The sequence below is a fragment of the Etheostoma spectabile genome, unplaced genomic scaffold, assembly GCF_008692095.1.
Source record: "Etheostoma spectabile isolate EspeVRDwgs_2016 unplaced genomic scaffold, UIUC_Espe_1.0 scaffold00569374, whole genome shotgun sequence".
Lineage (NCBI taxonomy): Eukaryota > Metazoa > Chordata > Actinopteri > Perciformes > Percidae > Etheostoma > Etheostoma spectabile.
The window spans coordinates 5,671-20,456 of NW_022605096.1; the positions used below are offsets into that span (position 1 = coordinate 5,671).

Sequence of the window (14,786 nt, forward strand, 5' to 3'; positions counted from 1 at the left end):
AGGTTCCACCGAGATTTGAACTCAGAGCCCAGAGTGCTAACCATTACACCATGGAACCTTTAAAAGTGTTGCAAGTCTCAAAAATTATAATATAGTAAATTAAACATGTCATGGTATAGTAGGTTCTCTAGTTAACAAGAGAAGGATACTCAACTGTCAGCCCAAATATATGGGTGTTCATGAAGACATGGAAGAAAGTCACCAGGATGACTCCCACAAGGATATTGAAATATCATTGAATAAAAGAAGAAAACTGGGTAACACATGTAATGTTAATGTTGTATATGGCTTCAAAACCTGTGAATAAAACTGTGGTGGCTGGAAAGCAAAACCTGGGCAAAATGATTGCACTGCTATGGTATAAATCATGGTCAAAAAGTAACACACCTATTGTCTTTCTGCTGGACAATACAACTTTCACTCCCAATCTTGTAACACAGAATGAAAATAAATGCTAAGAAATACATTGGTGGAGACGGATGACTTCCAGTACCTATGAGATAAAACAATATTGTTTGTGAAGGCACATCTGTAATTTGGTATACTGGGATGTTTTATCGGTTATCTACCATTCTTAAAGAATTCTTAAAGTGCAAATCGTAGTGAACTGCCTGTGTCTGTGGATCCTTGTGGAGGGAGCTTGTAATATTGATATGCTCCCTTATTTTTACCATAACAGCGATCTAATGTTCCATCAAATCAGGTTGGGCGAGTAACCTTCTTGGCTGATCTTGACAAAGCAAGTAACCACACAATGAAAACTATTGTAATGGCTGGGAATCGAAACCAGGTTAACTGCTTGGAAGGCAGCTATGCTCACCACTATACCACCATTGCTTGATAACACAATGTTCACTGAAAATCTAGTAACACATCTGGGCATTGAGACTCAAAATGGGCTCTATCACTGAGCTACAGCCCCTGAAGATTTTCAGATTTTTTTGACTTTTTGGTAAGATCACTGAATAAGAGAAGAAACCTGGGAGGAATATGTAACGTTAATATTGTATATGGCTTCAAAACCTGGTGGTGGCTGGAAATTGAACCATGGCAAAATGCTTGCACTGGTATGGTATAAATCATAGTTAAAAAGTAACATCACTTTGAGAAAGCTACTCCGATGGCTGGGAATCCAACACCAGTCAACTGCTCGGAAGGTAGCTATGCTCACCACTATACCACCATCACTGGGCAATGGACTGTACACTGAAAATCTTACAACACAGCTAGTCATTTCATTAATTACCATGAACACAAGCAGATTGACTTTTAATACTTTTCTTTTTCAGAATAAGAGCATTTGCAGCTCTTTTACAGACCGAAACACTAACACTTGCTGGAGACGCCGGGGACTCATACATGCAAAGCATGCGCTCTACCACTGAGCTACATCCCCTGATCATTTTCAGATTTTTTATACTTTTTCTGAGATCACTGAATAAGAGAAGAAACCTGGGTGAAGTATGTAATATTTATGTTGTATATGGTTTCAAAACATGGCGGTGGCTGGAAATTGAACATTGGCAAAAAGCTTACACTGCTATGACACAAATCTCGTCAAAAAGTAACACATCTGTTGCCTTTCTGCTGGACAATACAACAGGTCACACTTGGTCACACTTGGCACTATTTCACATCTTTTGTCTGTAGTTCTCTACTCTGTCAGGACTTATCTCTGTCTCCCCCACCTCTTTTTCTGTCTCTTGTTATGTCTCGGCGCCAGCTGTTGCTAGAAGTATTATGCTTTTGGGTCGTCCGTCCATCTCTACATATGTACGCACTTCCCATTCTTGTGAATGCGATAACACAGGACCCCCTGGAGGGAATTTCTTCAAATTTGGCAAAAACATTTACATGAACTCGCAGATCAATTGATGAGAATTTGGAGGTTTAAATGTTCAATGTTAAATTTGGCATACATAAGCACTTGGAGTCGCGGATTAACTGATTTCGATTTTGGAGTTCAAAGGTCAAGGTTACTTTATCGTTACACCTCCAGAACTGTATATGTATTTTTACTGAACTGGTAAGATTGAGAAATGTGAAGCCCCAGTGGCCTAATGGATAAGGCACTGGCCTCCTAAGCCAGGGATTGTGGGTTCAAGTCCCATCTGGGGTGGTTTCAGCAGAGTGGCGCAGCGGAAGCGTGCTGATCCCATAACCCAGAGGTCAATGGATTCAAACTATACTCTGATAATCTTTTTTGCTGTAGACACTCTGAAAGGGTGATGAATCAAGAGATTATGGCTGAATCCCATTTCTCCATCTTACTCCTACCCCTTGGCCCTTGCCCCTACCCCTTGGCCCTTGAAACCAAGGGGTAAGGGGTAGGGGTGAAAACATACCCCTATGAAATGGGACACCACTTGGTGACATCACCATACAGTATTGATCACAAACTTCCAAGATGCCGTCTAGGTCTGTTGATTGTGTGGGTTTGGACAACAGTGTGTGTTATATATTTTATAGTTATTTTAGGTTCACTTTGGTGGTGCAGAGGCAGATGTTTTTATTTGTGCAGTACTTAGGTCTGTTTGCAATCTGTATACACATGTATCATGTATACATACATATACTACCTGTCTACATGGTGTGTTGTATATCTGTTTCAGTTATCACCGTTTTGAATGTCATTGATGTTCACAAAAACATTTTGTTAACTAAAATCTGTCTTTATTGCCGATAAATTAACATAACAGGCAAAAACATTACATAAAATGACGTTACAGAACCATTATCAACTATTAGAACCATAATTAACACATCACACACATAAAAAGGCACTCATATGTGTAAAACTAAAAAAATACACACAAGACCACAAACAAACAAATTAACTACAGCTGTTCTGATATTCCAGACCAGTCTGAAGCCTGTTGGCCGGTAACCCCCCCCCTCACATATCATCAGTGTCCTATATCAAAACCAACAACAATATACAAGTGCATGAACAGGAATTAAGTACAAATTATTACAATGACACAGTACCAATGCAATAATGAATGGGTACAACATGAACACAGGACTTAGGAAACTTCTGCGTTTTCAGCCCCAAAGTGGATCAGCTGCTGTTTCCTCCTTTTTCAAGTAAGCTTGCGTCCTCCCTTGATTTTGTAATTCACTGTCTATGGTTCCAAGGGCCATACACCCCTTACCCCTTGTTCAAAAAGAGTATTGGGACAGCACTAGGTTTCACGTGAACGCGCAAAACCAAGGGGAAGGGGTAAGATAGAGAACTGAGATTCAGCCCAAGACCTCCTGGAACACAAACTAAGCGGTATGCCCCCTTTTTAATACCTCAGAGTATCAGACAACACAACAAGCACTTTAAATGTACATGATTTACAGTTTCCATTTTACTTTGTATCTATTTACAGTATTGTACTGTAGGAAATTTATTATATTGTGTTTATGCTGCCGTTTTTATGGGTGTTAGATCAGGCTTGACCGCCGTAATTTCTGTTTTAATGGATGAAATAACCTAATTCACTTCAGACACTTGCAGCAACAGATGCTTTGGTAAATGTTATCACGTATGCAGTACAATCAAGTCACAAAGTATAGCAATTAGCAGAGGATGGTTTCGATCCATCGACCTCTGGGTTATGGGCCCAGCACGCTCCCGCTGCACCACTCTGCTCTTCAGACCTATGGTCTGGATAATCTGTGATCCACATTTTGAAGGAACAGTTTACGGGTTGTAAAGTTAAACATTTGGTAGACCTTGCCTCTATCTTTTATGCTTCCTGATTACTCACACATTGATTATTCACATATAACACTTGTGATTGGCTGGTGCTTTAAAAAAAGGGCATAGTGAGTACAGATATAAACATCAGTAAGGAGTCTACCAAGTTGCCTCTTATCATTTTAGTTTGGACACCCAGTGAGGCTTACCACGATGGTTTGGACTGGGTCCACTAGGGTTTTCAGCTGATCTCGAGCAGGCGGCTGTACTCACTCTGGTTTCTCTTCATAACGCACAAGTCTTTCGCCTTTTACTAAAGACTTCCTTGGAGGGGAATGCTGATGAGATGAAACTATTTTTGGGGGGCTTTGCTGTTTGGTCGAGCCTTTTGTACTTGTGAACAATAAGCAGCTCCTATCGCTTCCTGCAGGTGTTTCTGGCTTTGGAGCTGTGGAGTCTGGATCTGTGGTTGGAGACACCTGCTGCCTCCATGTTCGTGCTCTACACCCACTGCTTCAATTCTCAAAAAACTCATCATGGTCATGGGAAGTCAAAATCGTGATCACGATTTGATTAATTATTTCAAATACACAGAACATAAACCACAAGACATTGAAAACAACATTGACCCAGCTAATAATTTCTACATTGGTTCTTACTGCCAGTGTGAATATTACACAGTTAACAGCAGGAGCCATATCAAAGTTCACAGCAATTGCATTAACAGAGACTTTCCTTACGGTAGAACAACATTGATTGAGGGATATGACCTGTCACTCGTCAATAGGAAACATCAAGGGGGGGGGGGGTTGCATTAAATATTGACCAAAGATATCAATGTCAAATAGTTACTAAAATTTATTTTGTTTTAGATACAGTGATTATTTACATGGAGTCTAGTGGAGATATGCTGTTCTGTACACGCTAGAAGTAGTGATTACATAGAGTCTGGTGGGTTTGGTGATGGTGATGTCGGGGCTGTTTCATGTTAAACTAAAAGGATCTTAATCTCTAACTAAAAGGTCTATCTCTGTAGGGATCCATCCATAATGTTACACACTTAGAATATTAATCTGAGTCTTTCAGCATTTTTAGTGTAAGGAAACACTCTCTTATCAAGGAGTTAACCACAGAAACGGCAGGAAGGATAAATCCACCAAATCAAGTCACAAATAATCAGCACGATGCAGCGTTTTATTTCTTTTTTGTATTTAATTGTTCCACATTACAAAACATTTAAAACAATTCAATATGTTGTTATTCTACAAGTCAGATAAATAAATCAGCTGTTTGCTTTCTATTTTCTGATTTTGTATGACATAATCAGTGTCTTTACTTTCAGTCTGAACAGACCTCAACAGATTTAAAACCACATTCAGTCACAGAAAATATGAAATGTCAGACAAAGATTATTAAATGAAATTCCACAAAGTAGGAAACATTACGTTAAACTACAAAACAACAATAACGTCAGAGCATACAATTAAAAATGGCCAACTTCTAGTATGTTGGTAATGATGAGAGGACAGTTTGAACCAATTTACACAAACATTGAATTTGTGCTTATTAAACTTATAATGCTCAAAGGTTATAGTTTTTGCCAACTTTTGGGACTTTAGAAATATATAGGGTGACAAAAATGTATTCCTAAAATGAAATTATACTGACTTCCTGTCAGCAAAAAAGTTGTGTTTTTCTAGAGATGAGAAGAAAGTTTTTACTAAATAAAAACGATATAAACTTTTTTTAAACATGTCTACATTTTCCAACCAAAACATCTTTAAACATTGTGGTTAGGGTTGGGTACCAAAACCCGGTGCTAGTACGGCACCGGAGCCTTAACACCCGGTATCTATCGGACCGAATAGTAACGGGGATTTCGGTACTACTGAAACACCAGCGCTGCCTTTTTCCATCTAGTGGTTGTTTTTGTTATTAAACAGCAATTTACTGGATAAATATTACTATTTTTTTTACATTTAATTTGGACCATATAACAATAAACAAGCCATTCTTAAATGTTGCTGGCTGTCTTTCTGGGCTCTTTTTTATTTTTTAATATATACATTTTAAAAATTTATTTTTAAAAGGATGGGTTCAGGCGCCGATTCTGGTGCCTAAATGGCAAAGAGTTCTGAGGAAAGAGAGAAAACAGTCCAGCTGATCCACAATAACATACATGTTGCTCAGAAGATAAAGTTACTGCTGGTCAGCCTTCAATGTGGAGAGAAGATCAGAATATAACAACACAGCTATCAGGGCATGAGGAGGAGGAAACAGCTTGGCTCTGAAACATGTTCACAACGAGGCAGAGTGAATACGCTGGTGTCTTTTAAGGCTACTGCTACGAGAAAAGGTTTCCCCACATTGTTCACAGCTGTACGGCTTCTCTCCAGTGTGAATGCGCTGGTGAGTTTTAAGGTTACCACTCTGAGAAAAAGTTTCCCCACATTGATCACAGCTGTAAGGTTTCTCTCCAGTGTGAACTCTCTGATGAATCTTTAAATATCCTGATGATGTGAAGGATATGTTACACTGCTGACAGCGGTGACGTTTGACTCCTCTTCCTCTCCGTTTCTATCAACAGAGAAAAACCAAGAGAGTGAGTTAGTGAGGTGCCATGCTGTAGAGCTCCATCTTAAACTAGAACCAACATTTAGAGGATGTCTATGGAACATTGTTTGACTGATGCAATACTTTTCTTAATTACCTGCCAACATCACTATTATGGAGTTGCAGTATGGGAAATGTAACATCCAGTGTTGGTTAGTTTGTGGTAAATAAACTACTTTTGATCAATTTATGTGTGGCTTCCATTTTGTTGCCAGCCTTTTGGCCAGCTGTTTAGTAACAAATGGGGGATCATCAAGGATTTTAGTACCAGGAAAGCTGTATATGTAACATTTTCCCACAGATTTTTAGCTTTCAGTGGTATCTGTAGGGGTTACTGTGTTGTCTTCATGTTGCTGGAACAGCTCTACTCCAGTAAAGTAAATTAGAACCATTGTTCCTGATAGGCATTAGCAATGAGGGGCACCAGTTGACCTTTGACCTTTTGTTTTAGGATGTCGTTTTTGCTAAATCAAACGTGTATAGCCAGCAGTATTGCAGCATCACTAATGCTTATGACAAAAAACAACAGTCCTGACATGCATGCTGCTCATTCTGTGGAATTGAATCTGTAATTGAAAGGAGCATGTTCAAATTAATAGTAGTGTTGTGGTCAATTAGTGAGATGATTGATTCTGTGAAGAAACAGGTGTCAGTTATGGCCCAAAATCAATCTATATACTGTATATATACATATTTAAGGAAGGAAGGAAGCACATGTTGTGCATGCTGGTTATAGTGCATTTCACACTGAAATACTCAGCAAAATGGCTCGTTCCAGACATTGCTCTGAGGAACAGAGGACTTTGACTAAAAGTTGACATGAAAGGGGAAAACATATAAAGAAGTGCAGAAGATTATAAGCTGCTCTGCCAAAATCATTTCAAATGTCCTCCGACCCCCCTGCACTGAAATCAAGCCCCAGTCCACTGTGAAGACAGTAAAGCATGCTGGTTATGGGATGTTTCTCATACTGTGGTGTTGGGCCTGTTTATCACATACCAGGGATCACGGATCAGTTCCAATACATCAGAATACTTGAAGAGGTCACGTTGCCTTATGCTGAAGAGGAAATGCCTTTGAAACGGGTCTTTCAACAAGACAAGGACCCAAACACACCAGGAAGGAGCAAAGTCTTGGTTCCAGATGAACCAGATTGATGTTATAAAGTGGCCAGCCCAATCCCTGGACCTCAATCCCAGAGAACACTTATAGGGTGACATCATAAATGTTGTTTCTGAGGCAATACCCATTAATGCAGAGGAATTATGGGATGTAGTTTAATGGTCCTGGGCTGGAATACCTGTTCACAGGTGATTCCATGCAACACAGATTTGAAGCAGTTCTCAGAAATAATGGTTATGCAATTAAATATTAGTGCAGGGATTCAAACCCTGACACATTTTTTATTCACTAAACATTTGAGTTTTTAAAGAAAAACGCAAATACTGCTAATATTCCTTTGTCTTCATTCCTGTAAAGGTAGAACACAAACTTGATCCATGTTGGTCATGTTTTAATTTGAGCATTATTCACTTCTTTAAAAACACAGCTGTTATTCTGAACACAACTGTATGTAAAGGTTTTGGATACAAAGGTGTATTGATTGGTCGAAAGGGGGTGGCCTAATACACCCCCCCCCCCCCCAACAATACATGCATGTCCATTGATCTGCGTTTGTGTATCAACAGAGTGAGTGAGTTAGTAAGGCGCCATGGTGGAGCGAGCTAAGTAAAACCAGAAGCATCGTTCACAGCATGTCTGTGTCTAAGTTCCACTGCTGCATTACCATGGCTACGCTGTGTGTGTGTGTGTGTGTGTGTGTGTGTGTGTGTGTGTGTGTGTGTGTGTTAGCTACCGGTTTTTCTTTGAGGAATTACGGTATATATATAAATCCTCAAAGACATTTGTGAAACCCTCTGTGTGCATTCATTAATATTGAGATTAGATTTCTGGGACTCTTCAGTCTGGAGTACCCTCTTTCCTTCACTCACCTCCTCCTCCCTGACATCTTTCCTCTTGCCCTCCTTCTTCTTCTTCTTCTCCTCCGTCTCCTTGTGTTTCTGCATGTACTCGGCGATAAGGTCCAGGTCCAGGTTGTCTTGTGGCTCCCATGTGTTATCCTCACTGGAAAGGTGGGTGCAGACAGAAGAACATCTCCTCACACTTTGTTTTTAGACAATCCATTCTCACTCTAATTATCATTCCTATTATTCCTTTTTTCTATTGCCATCTTGTAAGGTTATTTGTGGGTCTGCAACGTAGTGTCAAAATACCAACCCTTCAACTTTGAGGGCATGATACCATGCTGACACTTATTTGCAATATGTAAATATGTTATATCTCAGGACCAAGAACACCAGCATTAATATTCTAGACTCATACTTACTCTGAGAACCCCTTCCATTTCAGCAGAAACTCTACTCTTCCCTTCACCACTCTGCGGTCCAAACCTTCTCCACCACATACTCCTCTTCCTCCTGTTCTTCCTCCTTCACTGCTGCAGGCTCCTCCTCCTCTTTCTTGCCCTTCTTTCCTGCTCCGGTCGCCAGCTTGCCATCTTCTGCAGGTGCCTTTAGTAGACCCAAGGAGGCGGGGGGGGACATGCAGAGATAATGATACAAGGGTTAGAAGAACTAATGGGAGGTGTGAGTGAATCCTAGTTGACCATATTTTACTAGATTAAAATCTTCTGTTAGAATGGAGAAAATGAAAGGGCTGATGAGGGGACCAATCCATAGGACTCCTGAGTGTCAAGTATCTCCTGCATTCAGACTGGAAGAACTACTAAAATGTAAGCCCCAAAAGTCATTAACTGGATCTACAATATTACAAATACAATATAATAATATATGTATATACTACAAATATTATAATCGAGAAAAAATGTTCTGTATTGAAGAACACTCTTATTTTGTCTTGTGTTCTGAATGACAGATGGCAGAAGGAGGGCAGCCACAGCAGCGTTTAGTCCGCAAAAAAGGCAAATCCAACTCCGTTGTCAGGGAAAAGTTAACATTAGCTAATTCTGCGGTCCCTCTGCCTGAGCTGCACAACAACTTGTTGTAGAGCCCAGGAGCCCTGGCTCTTATCTAACATGTGTCTGTGTAATAATATTTTAAAAGACAAAAATGGTTTGACATAGGACTGCAGGGATTGAACCACCAACCTTCCAATTGGCAGGCAAACACTCTACCACTGAGACACAGCCGCCATCTTTAGTGCTGATATGTTGATGGCGGCCCGCCACGGTATAGGGCAGACGCACAACAGGGTTTCTGCTATGTACACCGCCGCTCCTTCAGCTGTTCATGAAAAGTCATGAAGTCGTAATTACGCGACTCTGCAGAGCCGTTTGCTCTACTGGACTCAAGCCAACTGTCATCCGCTCTCTTTCGCCAAAGCAATTGGAATTGCCTAGTCTTACTATTTTGCATGTATGTATGTATGTATGTATGTATGTATGTATGTATGTATGTATGTAATATGCACGTGCATATTGTAATGACGAGAGTCATTTAAATATAAATCCTAAAAGACATTTGTGAAACCCTCTGTGTGCATTCATTAATATTGAGATTAGATTTCTGGGACTCTTGATTGAGTACTCTGGAGTACCCTCTTTCCTTAACTCACCTCCTCCTTCCCAACACCTTTCCTCTTGCCCTCCTTCTTCTTCTCCTCCATCTCCTTGTCTTTCTGCATGTACTCGGCTATGAGGTCCAGATCCAGGTTGTCTTGTGGCTCCCATGTGTTATCCTCACTGGAAAGATGAGTGCAGACAGAAGAACATCTCCTCACACTTTGTTTTTAGACAATCCATTGATCCTTTGAGGGCATGATACAATGCTGAAATCTATGCTGTAGATTATTATTATTATTATTAAAAGTTTGAACACACCTCATTCAATGCGTTTCCTTTATTTTCATGACTATTTACATTGTAGATTATCACTGAAGGCCTCACAACTATGAATGAACACATGTGGCATTATGTACTTAACAAAAAACTGTGAAATAACTGAAAACATGTCTTTTATTCTAGTTCTTCAAAGTAGCCCCCCTTTGCTTTTTTGATAGTGCTGCAAACCCTTGGTGTTCTCTCAATGACCTTCATGAGGTAGTCACCTGAAATGGTTTCCACTTCACAGGTGGGCATTTTCAGGGTTAATTAGTGGACTTTCTTGCCTTATTAATGGAGTTGGGACCATCAGTTGTGTTGTGCAGAAGTCAGGTTGATACACAGCCGACAGCCCTATTGGACAACTGTTACAATTCATATTATGGCATGAACCAATCAGCTAAGTGAAGAGAAACGAGGGGCCATCACTGCTTTAAGAAATGAAGGTCAGTCGATCCGGAAAATTTGAATGTGTCCCCAAGTGCAGCGGCTAAAACCATCAAGCGCTACAACGAAACTGGCACACATGAGGACCGCCCCAGGAATGGAAGACCAAGAGTCACCTCTGCTGCTGAGGATAAGTTCATCTGAGTCACCAGCCTCAGAAATCACAAGTTAACAGCAGCTCAGATTAGAGACCAGATGAATACCACACAGAGTTCTAGCAGCAGGCATATCTCTAGAACAACTGTTAAGAGGAGACTGAATCAGGCCTTCATGGTCAAATAGTAGCTAGGAAACCACTGCTAAGGAGACACAACAAGCAGAATAGATTTGTTTGGGCCAAGAAACACAAGGAATGGACATTAGACCAGTGGAAATCTGGGCTTTGGTCTAATGAGTCCGGATGGGTTCTACATGCCTGGTTCCCACCGTGAAGCATGGAGGAGGAGGTGTGATGGTGTGAGGGGCTTTGCTGGTGACACTGTTGGGGATTTATTCAAAATTGAAGGCATACTGAACCAGCATGGCTACCACAGCATCCTGCAGCGACATTCCATCCCATCCGGTTTGCGTTTAGTTGGACCATCATTTATTTTTCAACAGGACAATGACTCCAAACACACCTCCAGGCTGTGTAAGGGCTATTGGACCAAGAAGGAGAGTGATGGAGTGCTGCGCCTCCACAGTCACCGGACCTGAACCCAATCCAGATTGTTTGGGGAGAGCTGGACCGCAGAGTGAAGGGAAAAGGGCCAACAAGTGCTGAGCATTCTGGGAACTCCTTCAAGACTGTTGGGAAACCATTTCAGGTGACTACCATTCAAGAGAATGCCAAGAGCAAAAAAGCAGTAATCACAGTAAAGGGGGGGTACTTTGAAGAAACTAGAATATAAGACATTTTTTCAGTTATTTCACACTTTTCATAATTCCACATATGTTCATTCATAGTTTTGATGCCTTCAGTGATAATCTACAATGTAAATAGTCATGAAAATAAAAGAAATGCATTGAGTTATATGATAATGATATATATACACACAGTGTATAAGGACCAAGAACACCAAGTATTAATATTATAGACTCATACTTACTCTGAGAACCCCTTCCATTTCAGCAGAAACTCCACTCTTCCCTCCACCACTCTGCGCTCCAAAACCTCCTCCACCACATACTCCTCTTCCACCTCCTTCTTGCATTCCTTTCCTGCTTTGGTCGCCAGCTTGCCGTCTGCTGAAGGTGCTTTTGGTAGACCCAAGGAGGGGGGGGGGGGACATGCAGAGATAATATTACAAGGGTTTGAAGAACTAATGGGAGGTGTGAGTGAATCCTAGTTGACCATGTTTTACTATATCAAAATTTTCTTTTTGAATGGAGAAAATGAAAGGGCTGATAAGGGGACCAATCCATAGGACTCCAGAGTGTCAAGTATCTCCTGCATTCAGACTGAAAGAACTACTAAAATGTAAGGCCAAAAAGTTATTAACTGGAGCTACAAGCTACATGCACAGTAGCCTGGACCAACCACACTTCATTTAGCAGAACATCTCCAGATGTTCCTGTGTGAAAATGGAAAGTTCAGAAAGACGTTTTGATGGTGCAACAAGGCAGGCCTGGTCGCTTCTTTAAGGGAATAACTGTAAAGATTCCCAAAGAATATGTTAACGTTAGCCATCTTATATCTAACTGGGATGTTTTGGGAGTGATTGGAGCAGGATTGCTGAGGACGAAGTAATGTTACACAGACTGATAAGCCATGGATGCAGCACATTGAAATAGTGTGTGTGTGTGTGTGTGTGTGTGTGTGTTTGGGTTTGTGTGTGTTTATGTGTCTGCTCTCTGTCAACATGCACATGTGTTTCTTCTATCAGGGTGAACAGTTCCTTCCTGAGACTATGTAGCAGAGCCAAAGTCGTTGCATCCAGAGCTTAGCCCCGCCCACGACTATTCTGATTGGTTTAAAGAAAACAAACAAGCCAGAGCGTTTCTTCTACAGTAAAAGAACAAAACAAAAAAAATCCCATTTAAAGCTGTTTTTAACTTTAATAAATGAAAACATCTTTCTAAGAGACAACGAGGAATCCTGTTAAATAATCTTGATTTCAATAGAAACCAAAGTAATTGGGATTCATATCTCTTTCCCTAACGTACGACACGGAAAAGCTTCAAATGATCACATTTCAGAAACATAGAAATCAGCAATTGTTTGTTTATTTTAAGATATATTTCAGGTAACGCATTAAAGCTCGGTCTATTTGCTGGATTATTCCAAGGTAACTGTCGGTAGCTAACGTTAGCAGATAAGCCTGGTGACAGTGTTGAGTTATGAAAAGTTAAAAACAATGTATTTATGCTAAAGTATGCTGCAGTCGGGTTGAGAAGATTTGATTTAATTCAGTGGTGAATGCTCCATATCAAGCAGTTTAATTATCATCTGTTGTCTCAGTGAAGAGTAGATCAGGACAGCCCTATTGCCCCCCCCCCCCTCTAAAGAAATGATTAGGTCAAGTCTGGCATCTCACATATAGAAAGAAACCTTTTGCTTCACACCAGGAAGTAACCTTCTGCCCCCCCCCCGCTGTCTTAGACTATAAGACGATACAATGTTGATTTACTGTATTTTTGTGTCTCTTTTATGTTAATTTTAACTAGCATGTTAGTTAGCAGTAATTGGCCTGTGTCTATGTTAATGTTAACTAGCATGTTAATTAGCAGTAATTAGCCTGTGCCTATGTTAATGTTAACTAGCATGTTAGTTAGCAGTAATTATCCTGTGCCTATGTTAATGTTAACTAGCATGTTAATTAGCAGTAATTAGCCTGTGTCTGTTAATTTTAACTAGCATGTTAGTTAGCAGTAATTAGCCTGTGTCTGTTAATTTTAACTAGCATGTTAGTTAGCAGTAATTAGCCTGTGCCTATTTTAATGTTAACTAGCATGTTAGTTAGCAGTAATTATCCTGTGCCTATGTTAATGTTAACTAGCATGTTAATTAGCAGTAATTAGCCTGTGTCTGTTAATTTTAACTAGCATGTTAGTTAGCAGTAATTAGCCTGTGTCTGTTAATTTTAACTAGCATGTTAGTTAGCAGTAATTAGCCTGTGCCTATGTTAATGTTAACTAGCATGTTAGTTAGCAGTAATTAGCCTGTGTCTGTTAATTTTAACTAGCATGTTAGTTAGCAGTAATTAGCCTGTGCCTATGTTAATGTTAACTAGCATGTTAGTTAGCAGTAATTACGTACGTACCGCTACAACTTTCAGACTGGTTGCACAGGTCACATTTACGTCGTCAAGCTCAGTTGGAGACTGCGCAGTAACGCGCAGCATCACCGGGAAAGAGCTTCTAATAGACTTCACTGGTCTCCGTCCAGAGCAACGGGACCTGTTGGTCCACTTCTTTAACTGTCTATGGTTTCACTCACTCACTTAAAACAACTACTAACTGGCTCTATTAGCCTACAAGCTAATGCTAGCTTGTAGGCTAATAGAGCCAGTTAGGTCAGTTGGGTCAGTGTTTTCTTTCTTTCATTCCTATTTTAGGTCTGTCAGTCACATTGAACACCGGGGACATTTCCGGGGACAGGTCACCAAAACCGGGGACTGTTTCCGGAAACCGGGGACGTCTGGTTACCCTCCACAAGGACTTTAGCTTGTGCTACACTAACTGCTAACGATGCTAACGATGCTAGCGGGCTAACGATGCTAACAGCCGTTGGTATCATAACTTTTACAAACTGTATGGATGTAAAACGATTTTAACACACACACACACACACACACATATGTATGTTTTCCATATGTTTACATATGGACATATGTTTCCATATGTTTACATATGGAAATGTATGAATGTATGAATGTTTACCTTCTGTCCGGTTCAGTTAGCGCAGCTTATCAGCGTCCGGTAAAGATAACTGATTCTGTTCATCATCACGGATAACGGTCGTTCTCCTCGTCACCGCCGAAGGCCCGCCCCTCTGCCCTCACATCGACAGCTGATTGGACGGGAAGTTAACAGCAACCAATAGAATAAAGTAGGTCAACAGATTTGAAAAAACTATATTTTTACTGTAACAGTGAACACATTCAAAATTACGGAAGAGGATTAGGGCCACTGGTGAAATTTTTTTGTGAGTTCTGACTT

General features: G+C 40.4%; 2 non-coding genes across 2 annotated transcripts; both read left to right on the forward strand.

Annotated features, from left to right (window-relative positions):
• The first annotated feature begins 2,046 nt into the window (after nt 1–2,046).
• trnar-ccu (transfer RNA arginine (anticodon CCU)) lies at nt 2,047–2,119 on the forward strand. The gene has a single exon. It is a non-coding gene; the product is annotated as a tRNA-Arg (tRNA).
• Nucleotides 2,120–3,957: 1,838 nt separating this feature from the next.
• On the forward strand, nt 3,958–4,073 carry LOC116684893 (U5 spliceosomal RNA). The gene has a single exon (XR_004330859.1). It is a non-coding gene; the product is annotated as a U5 spliceosomal RNA (small nuclear RNA).
• The last annotated feature ends 10,713 nt before the right edge of the window (nt 4,074–14,786 follow it).